The sequence below is a fragment of the Salmo trutta genome, chromosome 2 (assembly GCF_901001165.1).
Source record: "Salmo trutta chromosome 2, fSalTru1.1, whole genome shotgun sequence".
NCBI classification, from domain to species: Eukaryota; Metazoa; Chordata; class Actinopteri; order Salmoniformes; family Salmonidae; genus Salmo; species Salmo trutta.
This window is the reverse complement of record NC_042958.1, coordinates 53479880-53490781: the sequence shown is the minus strand read 5'-3', so window position 1 is coordinate 53490781 and position 10902 is coordinate 53479880.

The window sequence follows — 10902 nt, the reverse complement described above, 5'->3', positions numbered from 1 at the left end:
GTTAACTATTTAACTAACTGTTGAGCAGTCTTATGGCTTGGGGGTAGAACCTGTTCAGGGTCCTGTTGGTTCCAGACTTGGAGCATCGGTACTGCTTGCCGTGCGGTAGCAGAGAGAACAGTCTATGACTTGGGTGGCTGGAGTCTTTGACAATTTTTAGAGCCTTCCTCTAGAGGTCCTGGATGGCAGGGTGCTCGGCCACAGTGATCTACTGGGCTGTACGTACTACCCTCTAAAGTGCCTTGCGGTCGGATGCCAAACCTTTGCCATACTAAGCGGAGATGCAGCACATCAAGATGCTCTCAATGGTGCAGCTATATAATTTTGGGGGGATCTGAGGGTCCATGCCAAATCTCTTCAGCCTTCCCGACTGTGTGGGTGTGTGTGAACCATGTTAATTCCTTAGCGATGTGAACACCGAGGAACTTGAAGCTCTCGACCCACTCCACTACAGCCCCGTAAATGTAAATAGGGGCTCTCCGTTTCCTGTAGTCCACGATCAGCTCCTTTGTCTTACTGATGTTGAGGGAGAGGTAGTTGTTCTTCTCTATAGGCTATAGGCTCCTCCCTATCGTCGTCGGTGATCAGGCCTACCACTGTTGTGTCATCTGCAAACTTTATTGACATGGTAGTCTACTAGGGGTAGACTGGATATCTGGCATTTTGGACAAATGCCAGATGGGCTGGTCCATGATTAAAACAACAATGATACATATGTACTTGGGAATTAAAAAATGGATTTAAATACATTACACAACACTATTCAGTGTACTTGATGCTGTATTGATTATACAGATGGACCAGTGACTTCACTGGGACTCTGAGTCACTTGGTATTGACAGGTCCCAAGACTGATTAGGGCTGCAGCAAGTTCAAATCACCGCTGTAGCTCATTTGAAGGAGAGAAAAAGGCCTGACCCTTACAATCAAGGGGTGGGAGTGAATCTGACACAAATATATGCCTTGTATATTAGCCTGGTCCCTGAAGATGTCTAGTGTTGTCCGCTGTGAGTAATGACTGCTAATGGAGGTGCATGATACTCAGAGGAACATTCAGACGTTATTGTCTAAGGAGGTGAAGCGAAGTTGTTTGTGAAGAATAGCCACGATGGAGATGCAAAGGTGAGATGATAAAGATGCATTTTTAGTTTTTCATTTTTACTTTGTAATAATAGGAATGCAGGAGTTTATTTGGTGCAAAAAGGAAAATAAATTGAGAATGTAAATACAGTTGAAGTCGGAAGTTTACATACACTTAGGTTGGAGTCATTAAAACTCATTTTTCAACCACTCCACAAATTTCTTGTTAACAAACTATAGTTTTGTCAAGTCGGTTAGGACATCTACTTTGTGCATGACACAAGTAATTTTTCCAACAATTGTTTACAGACAGATTATTTCACATATAATTCACTGTATCACAATTCCAGTGGGTCAGAAGTTTACATACACAAAGTTGACTGTGCCTTTAAACAGCTTGGAAAATTCCAGAAAATGATGTCATGACTTTAGAAGCTTCTGATAGGCTAATTGACATAATTTGAAAGGTGTACCTGTGGATGTATTTCAAGGCCTACCTTCAAACTCAGTGCCTCTTTACTTCACATCATGGGAAAATCAAAAGAAATCAGCCAAGACCTCAGAAAAAAAATTGTGGAAAAGTCTGGTTCATCCTTGGGAGCAATTTTCAAATGCCTGAAGGTACCACGTTCAACTGTGCAAACAATAGTACGCAAGTATAAACACCATGGGGCCATGCAACCGTCATACCGCTCAGGAAGGAGACGCGTTCTGTCTCCTAGAAATTAACATACTTTGGTGCGAAAAGTGCAAATCAACCCAGAACAACAACAAAGGGCCCTGTGAAGATGCTGGAGGAAACAAGTACAAAAGTATCTATATCCACAGTAAAACGAGTCCTATATCGACATAACCTGAATGGCCGCTCAGCAAGGAAGAAGCCACTGCTCCAAAACCACCATTAAAAAGCCAGACTACGGTTTGCAACTGCACATGGGGACAAAGATCGTACTTTTTGGAGAAATGTCCTCTGGTCTGATGAAACAAAAATATAACTGTTTGGCCATAATGACCATCGTTATGTTTGGAGGAAAAAGGGGGAGGCTTGCAAGCCGAAGAACACCCTCCCAACCGTGAAGCACGGGGGTGGCAGCATCATGTTGTGGAGGCGATTTGCTGCATGAGGGACTGGTGCACTTCACAAAATAGATCGCATCACGAGGAATGAAAATGATTTGCATATATTGAAGCAACATCTCAAGACATCAGTCAGAAAGTTAAAGCTTGGTCGCAAATGGGTCTTCCAAATGGACAATGACCCCAAGCATACTTCCAAAGTTGTGGCAAATTGGCTTAAAGACAACAAAGTCAAGGTATTTGAGTGGCCATCACAAAGCCCTGACATCAATCCTATAGAAAATTTGTGGGCAGAACTGAAAAAGTGTGTGCGAGCAAGGAGGCCTACAAACCTGACTCAGTTACACCTGCTCTGTCAGGAGGAATGGGCCAAAATTCACCCAGTTTATTGTGGGAAGCTTGTGGAAGGCTACCCAAAACGTTTGACCCAAGTTAAACAATTTAAAGGCAATGCTACCAAATACTAACTGAGTGTATGTTATCTTCTGACCCACTGGGAATGTGATGAAATAAATTAAAGCTGAAATAAATCATTCTCTCTACTATTATTCTGACATTTCACATTCTTAAAATAAAGTGGTGATCCTAACTGATCCTAATCCTAATTTGTACTTGGATTAAATGTCAGGAATTGTGAAAAACTGAGTTTAAATTTTATTTGGCTAAAATGTATGTAAACTTCTGACTTCAACTCTATATTTTCTGTTAAGATAGTTTCATCTGTGCCACTGACTTAGTCTGGCTTTAATTCCAAGTTAAAGAATTGGCCTAAATCAAATCAAACTTTAAATGCACTTTCAATAAAGTTTGATTTGATTTATCCCTATTCTTTAACTTAGATTTTTGGTTGAGATGGAGACGTGAACCCAACATATCAATTATTATTAATATGTAGACATTTTGAGGTAACTAACTATAAATGTTTTCTTATGTAATCATAAAACACGTGCATATTCAAGACAGCATGCAAAGGTCACAGGTCTGTGGAGATCTTCACAATATTGCCACAGTATAATAATCTGTGCAGAATCTCGAACAGAATTAATCATTTGCGCTATGTACTTTTAATGTAATCTCAGCTATAATCCAGGTCATTTGGTTGTGCTATTAGATGTAGCACAGTGATAACATGCTACATTGTATAAATACAAAATATCTGACATTGTATTCCCATTTGAACTTTGTTGTGCTTTAAAATGGATGATAGCGAAGTGATAACACATTTAGAAGACAACTAAACCAAAAATCTTACATAGTTTTTCTGTTGGAATTTGGTTGTGCTTTTGGATGGTTGAAAGCATAGTGATAACACAATGGGAATTCAACAAACTTCTGCCTGTCTTTTTGAGCGGGTGAATAAAGGTTGAAAACTCATTGATCAACATCTCAACCAAAATCACCCAAATTTCCACGTTGGAATGACGTGGTGTGCCCAGTAGATTGCCTCACATTCCTGTCCATTGCACATTCAGCACCTCTGCCCTGCTTGTTTAGTAACCATGTAATGTAAGAGAACACACATAAACATCTCCATTCTGTTAGGGTATATTATGAAAGCTTCACATAGGAAGATAGTCCATGATCATTAGATAGTATGCAACACCACGTTGACTAAAGAGAGATCAACCACACTTGTGAGGCTTTGCATTTTTGCAGGGTAATTTTGCAGGGTAATTGGCTAGCTGCATTGACAATGTTTTTTCCCATTGTCTTTCTCACCAAATACAAAATGGCCACCTGGAAAATGTCTCCCTCCCAGGATTCCTATCAATAATCTTAATTTTAACGAGTTATGTGTTCTTTTATCTAGGATCTGACATTGCTGTGATTAAGCTGCCTGCCCTCTGGGACACCCTGTCCCTGTTTGATGATGAGGAGGAAGAGTTTGAGGAGGCGAATGGTGTTTTTATGGTAAGAACATGTCAAACTGTAAATTACATAATATGCACATTTTTTATTTTCTTTAAATTACAGAGTGACTGTCACGACTTCCACTGAAGTCGGCTCCTCTCCTTGTTCGGGTGGCGATCAACTTCACCGGCTTTCTAGCCATCGCCGCTCCATTTCTCATATGTCCATTTGTTTTGTCTTGTTCCATACACACCTGGTTTTCATTCCATAATCACACTGCATGTATTTAGTCCTCTGTTCCCCTCCATGTCTTTGTGTGTAATTGTTTCGTGTTATGTGGTTATCGTTATGCGCCCGACTGGGTTTTCATGTTTCTGTGTTTTTTGCACACAGTTTGTTTATTTTGCATTACAGTGTCTTGTATTGAACATTTATCACGCCTTACACTTTTGCCTTGTGGGCTGGAGGTTTTCAAGAAGCTGCGTTCTTCTGTTATTTTCTCTACTGCCATAATAAAGTGTGCGCTTGTTCAATACTCCCTGCTCTCCTGCACCTGACTTCTCCACCAGCAGCGCACAGCCCTGACAGTGACAATTAGTTGTAGCTGGTCCTGGATGACCTTATATCACCAAACAATTTTCTATCTCATGTGACTACACCTCTGTTTTTGACACATCTATTACTGTCCACACTTACCCTTTAAGCCCATCCCCATGTGATGAATCAATATGTGACATTAGTGCGAGTCTTTCCATCACGTTTGACAGGCATCACCTGTTGCTTCTACAGTATTGCATGCATAACCCTCTATTTCACACACACGCGCACGCACGCGCACGCACGCACGCACACACACGCACACACACACACACACACACACACACACACACACACACACACACACACACACACACACACACACACACACACACACACACACACACACAGGATGTTCTGCATGTTTCCTCTGTGTGTTGCTGTCTATACAAAGCGCAGCAGAGCAGCAGCAGTCTAGGGTCACATGATTCTCACCCACTCTCTTTGACTCAATGTATGCCTTAAGTTACACACAAATCAAATCAAATTGAATTTGTCACATGCGCCAAATACAACCTTACAGTGAAATGCTTACTTACAAGCCCTTAACCAACAATGCAGTTTTAAGAAAAATACCACCACATTTTTTTTTTAAGTAAGAAATAATTAAACAGTAGCAGTAAAATAACAATAGTGAGGCTATATACAGGGGGTACTGGTACAGAGTCAATGTGCGGGAGCACCCAAACCGGCTGTGCGCATGCGCCATTGTGCGCTATCGTGCATAAATGTATTTTGTCCCCCTACACCAAACGCGATCACGACACGCAGGTTAAAATATCAAAACAAACTCTGAACCAATGACATTAATTTGGGGACAGGTCGAAAAGCATTCAACATGTATGGCAATTTAGCTAGTTAGCTTGCACTTGCTAGCTAATTTGTCCTATTTAGCTAGCTTGCTGTAGCTAGCTAATTTGTCCAGGGATATAAGCACTGAGTTGTTATTTTACCTGAAATGCACAAGGTCCTCTACTCCGACAATTAATCCACACATAAAACGGCCAACCGAATCGTTTCTAGTCATCTCTCCTCCTTCCAGGCTTTTTCATCTTTGAACTTATATGGTGATCTGCATCTAAACTTTCATAGTATTACCACGACGACCGGCAAAGCAGTTCGTCTTTCAATCACCCACGTGGGTATAACCAATGAGAAGATGGGTACCTGCTTCTATAAACCAATGAAGAGATGGGAGAGGCAGGACTTTCAGCGCAATCTGCGTCAGAAATAGAAAGGAGTTCTATTTTAGCCCTTGGCATCGCAGACGCTCGTTGGCGCAATAATTGAATAACATGGATTTCTAAATGTATTTTGCGACGCTCGCACACGCGACGTGTCCGGTCTGGTCAGCATGTTAGTCGAGGTAATTGAGGTAATACGTACATGTAGGTAGAGTTATTAAATTGACTATGCATAGATAACAGAGAGTAGCAGCAGCGTAAAGGAGGGGGTGGGGGGGCAGTGCAAATAGTCTGGGTAGCCATTTGATTAGATGTTCAGGAGTCTTATGGCTTGGGGGTAGAAGCTGTTTTGAAGCCTCGTGGACCTAGACTTGGCGCTCTGGTACCGCTTGCCGTGCGGTAGCAGAGAGAACAGTCTTTGACTAGGGTGGCTGGAGTCTTTGACAATTTTTAGGGCCTTCCTCTGAGGTCCTGGATGGCAGGAAGCTTGGCCCCAGTGATGTACTGGGCCATACGCACTACCTTCTGTAGTGCCTTGCGGTCGGAGGCTGAGCAGTTGCCATACTAGGCAGTGATGCAACCTGTCAGGATGCTGTCGATGGTGCAGCTGTAGAACCTTTTGAGGATCTGAGGACCCATGCCAAATCTTTTCAGTTTACTGAGGGGGAATGGTTTTGTCGTGCCCTCTTCACGACTGTCTTGGTGTGTTTGGACCATGATAGTTCGTTGGTGATATGGACACTAAGGAACTTGAAACTCTCGACCTGTTCCACTACAGCCCCGCTGATGTTAATGGGGGCCTGTTTGGACCGCCTTTCCCTGTAGTCCACGATCAGCTCCTTTGTCTTGCTCACATTGAGGGAGAGGTTGTTGTCCTGGCACCACACTGCCAGTTCTCTGACCTCCTCCCTATAGGCTGTCTCATCTTTGTCGGTGATCAGGTCTACCACTGTTGTGTTGTCAGCAAACTTAATGATGGTGTTGGAGTCGTGCTTGGCCCCGCAGTCGTTGGTGAACAGGGAGTACAGGAGGGGACTAAGTACACACCCCTGAGGCGCCATAGTGTTGAGGATCAGCGTGGCAGATGTGTTGTTGCCTACCCTTACCAGCTGGTGGTGGCCCATCAGGAAGTCCAGGATCCAGTTGCAGAGGGAGGTGTTTAGTCCCAGGGTTCTAAGCTTAGTGATGAGCTTCGTGGGCACTATGGTGTTGAACGCTGAGCTGTAGTCAATGAACAATATTCTCACATAGGTGTTCCTTTTGTCCAGGTGGGAAATGGCAGTGTGGAGTGCGATTGAGATTGCATCAGCTGTTGATCTGTTGGGGCGGTATGCGAATTGGAGTGGGTCTAGGGTATCCAGGAGGATGCTGTTGATGTGAGCCATGACCAGCCTTTCAAAGCAGTTCATGGCTACCGCCGTGAGTGCTACAGGGCGGTAATCATTTAGGCAGGTTACCTTTGCTTCCCTGGGCACAGGGATTATGGTGGTCTGCTTGAAACATGTAGGTATTACAGACTCAGTCAGGGAGAGGTTGAAAATGTCAGTGAAGACACTTGCCAGTTGGTGCGTGCATGCTTTGAGTACACATCCTGATAATCCATCTGGCCCCGCGGCTTTGTGAATGTTGACCTGTTTAAAGGTCTTGCTCACATCGGCTACCGAGAGCGTTATCACACAGTCATCCAGAACAGCTGGTGCTCTCATGCATGCTTCAGTGTTGCTTGCTCATCTGGTAGGCTCGCGTCACTGGGCAGCTCGCGTCTGGGTATCCGTTTGTAGTCCGTCAGAAACGGTGTAGTAGTATTCAATCTAAGTCTTGTATTGATGCTTTGCTTGTTTGATGGTTCGTCGGAGGGCATAGCGGGATTTCTTATAGGCGTCCGGATTAGTGTCTTGCTCCTTGAAAGCAGCAGCTCTAGCCTTTAGCTCAATGCGGATGTTGCCTGTAATCCATGGCTTCTGGTTGGGATATGTAAGTACGCTCACTGTGGGGACGACGTCGTCGATGCACTTATTGATGAAGCCGATGACTGAGGTGGTATACTCTTCATTGCTATTGGATGAATATATACATATTATATAATATATACATATTCCAGTCTGTGCTCGCAAAACAGTCCTTTAGCGTAGCATTCGTGTCATCTGACCACTTCCGTAATGAGCGAGTCACTGGTACTTCCTGCTTTAGTTTTTGCTTGTAAGCAGGTATCAGGAGGATAGAATTATGGTCAGATTTTCCAAATGGAGGGTGGGGGAGAGCTTTGTATGCATCTCTGTGTTGAGTAAAGGTGGTCTAGAGTTTTTTCCCTCTGGTTGCACATGTGACATCCTGGTAAAAATTTGGTCAAACTGATTTAAGTTTGCCTGCATTCATGTCCCCGGCCACTAGGAGCACCGCTTCTGGGTGAGTATTTTCGTGTTTGCTTATGGCCTTATAGAGTTGGTTGAGTGCGGTCTTAGTGCCAGCATCGGTATATGGTGGTAAATAGACGGCTACCAATAATATAGATGAGAACTCTCTGGGTAGATAGTATGGTCTACAGCTTATCATAAGGTACTCTACCTAACAGCTGGTGCGCAATGTCTAATATTACATTGCACACCAGCTGTTATTGACAAAAAGACACACCCCCACCCCTCGTCTTACCAGACGTAGCTTCTCTGTTCTGCCTGTGCATTGAAAATCCCTCCAGCTCTATATTATCTGTGTCGTTGTTCAGCCACGACTCGGTGAAACATAAGATATTACAGTTCTTAATGTCCTGTTGGTAGGATAATCGTAATTGTAGGTCATCAATTTTATTTTCCAATGATTGCATGTTAGCAAGTAGAATTGATGGCAATGGGAGTTTTACTTGCTCACCTACGGATTCTCAAAGGCAGCCCGATCTGTGTCCTTTTTTACTCTGTCTTTTCTTCACACAAATGACGGGGATCTGGGCCTGTTCCCGGGAGAGCAGTATATCTTTCTCGTCGGACTCTTAAAGGAAAAAGCTTCTTCCAGTGCGTGGTGAGTAATCCTAGTTCTGATGTCCAGAAGTTATTTCCAGTCATAAGAGACGGTAGCAGCAACATTATGTACTAAATAAATAAATAAATAAATAAGTTACAAACAACGCAAAAACAAACAAAATAGCACAATTGGTTACGGGCATGTAAAACGGTCATGTAAAAGGTCAGCCATCCTCTTCAGCGTCATCTTAATAGGCAGGTTACCTTAGTGTTCTTGGGCACAGGGACTATGGTGGTCTGCTTGAAACATGTTGGTATTACAGACTCAGACAGGGAGAGGTTGAAAATGTCAGTGAAGACACTTTCCAGTTGGTCAGCGCATGCTCGGAGTACCCATCCTGGTAATCTGTCTGGTCCTGCGGCCTTGTGAATGTTGACCTGTTTAAAGGTCTTACTCACATCGGCTGTGGAGAGCATGATCACACAGTCGTCCGGAACAGCTGATGCTCTCATGCATGTTTCAGTGTTACTTGCCTTGAAGCGAGCATAGAAGTTATTTAGCTCGTCTGGTAGGCTTGTGTCACTGTGTATGGAGTAAAGGTGGTCTACAGTTTTTTTCCTTCTGGTTGCACATTTAACATGCTGGTAGAAATTAGGTAAAATTGATTTAAGTTTCCCTGCATTAAAGTCCCCGGACTCTAGGAACGCCGCCTCTGAATGAGTGTTTTCCTGTTTGCTTATGGTGCTATACAGCTCATTGAGTGCGGTCTTAGTGCCAGCATCGTTCTGTGGTGGTATGTAGACAGCTACAAAAAATACAGATGAAAACTCTCTAGGTAGATAGTGTGGTCTACAGTTTATCATGAGATACTCTACCTCAGGCGAGCAAAACCTCGAGACTTCCTTAGATATTGTGCACCAGCTGTTGTTTACAACCCTTGTCTTACAAGAGGCTGCTGTTCTATCCTGCCGATACAGTGTATAACCCGCCAGCTGTATGTTATTCATGTCGTTGTTCAGCCACGACTTGGTGAAACATAAGATATTATAGTTTTTAATGTCCCACTGGTAGGATATACATGCTTTTAGTTTGTCCGATTTATTATCCAGCTATTGTACGTTGGCCAATAGGACCAATGGCAAAGGCAGATTAGCCAGTTGTCGGCGGATCCTCAACAAGGCACCCCAATCTCCTTCCGCGATACCTCTTCCATCTCTTTCTCCTGCAAATTTTTTATTACATTTTTTTTTTTTTTTACCTTTATTTTACTAGGCAAGTCAGTTAAGAACACATTCTTATTTTCAATGACGGCCTAGGAACAGTGGTTTATCTGCCTTGTTCAGGGGCAGAACGACAGATTTGTACCTAGTCAGCTCGGGGATTTGATCTTGCAACCTTTCGGTTACTAGTCCAACGCGCTAACCACTAGGCTATCCCGGGGATGAGGGCCCGTTTGGGTGTCTGGAGTACATCCCTCTCATTAAAGAAAATTATTTGTCCAATTTAAGGTGAGTAATCGCTGTTCTGATGTCCAAAAGCTCTTTTCGGTCATACGAGACGGTAGCAGCAACATTATGTACAAAACAATTTACAAACAATGCGAAAGAACTAACAAAATAGCAAGGTTGGCTAAGAGCCAATAAAATGGCAGCCATCCTCTCTGGCTTCATTAAAACAACATGCATTTGTTAAGTTACACACAACACAACTCCATGGCATCATCAAACCAAATTCACATGTCCAGACTAATTTAAAATGTGTGCTGTGCCTCAGATCAAACAAAACTGAAACCTCTAGTTGAATCTCAATGCTTTCCTCAAGCATGGTTTGAATTCTAAGATGTGCAATCAATCCTACTTATTCAACGTCCCTGAAATTTGATGAAGATAGCACGGAACAAACTCTGTTTTGTCTCAAGGTGGGTGGTGGGTGATCTGACATGCCTGGCCTGCTCTTAAAGGCACAGAGCAGATGGTATAACCAGTTAAAGGGTCAAGGAATGAGAGGTATTGATATGCAAAGAGACTGACCCTTCAGCCGTGTTGCATTACAGATTTAGTTTTACAAGAATCCACGTGACACTGTGAGGGGAGGAAAGATGTGCAAGGAGGTAGAACTTCACCCCTGATCCCTATGCTGGTGGTCTTTTTATGTTTGC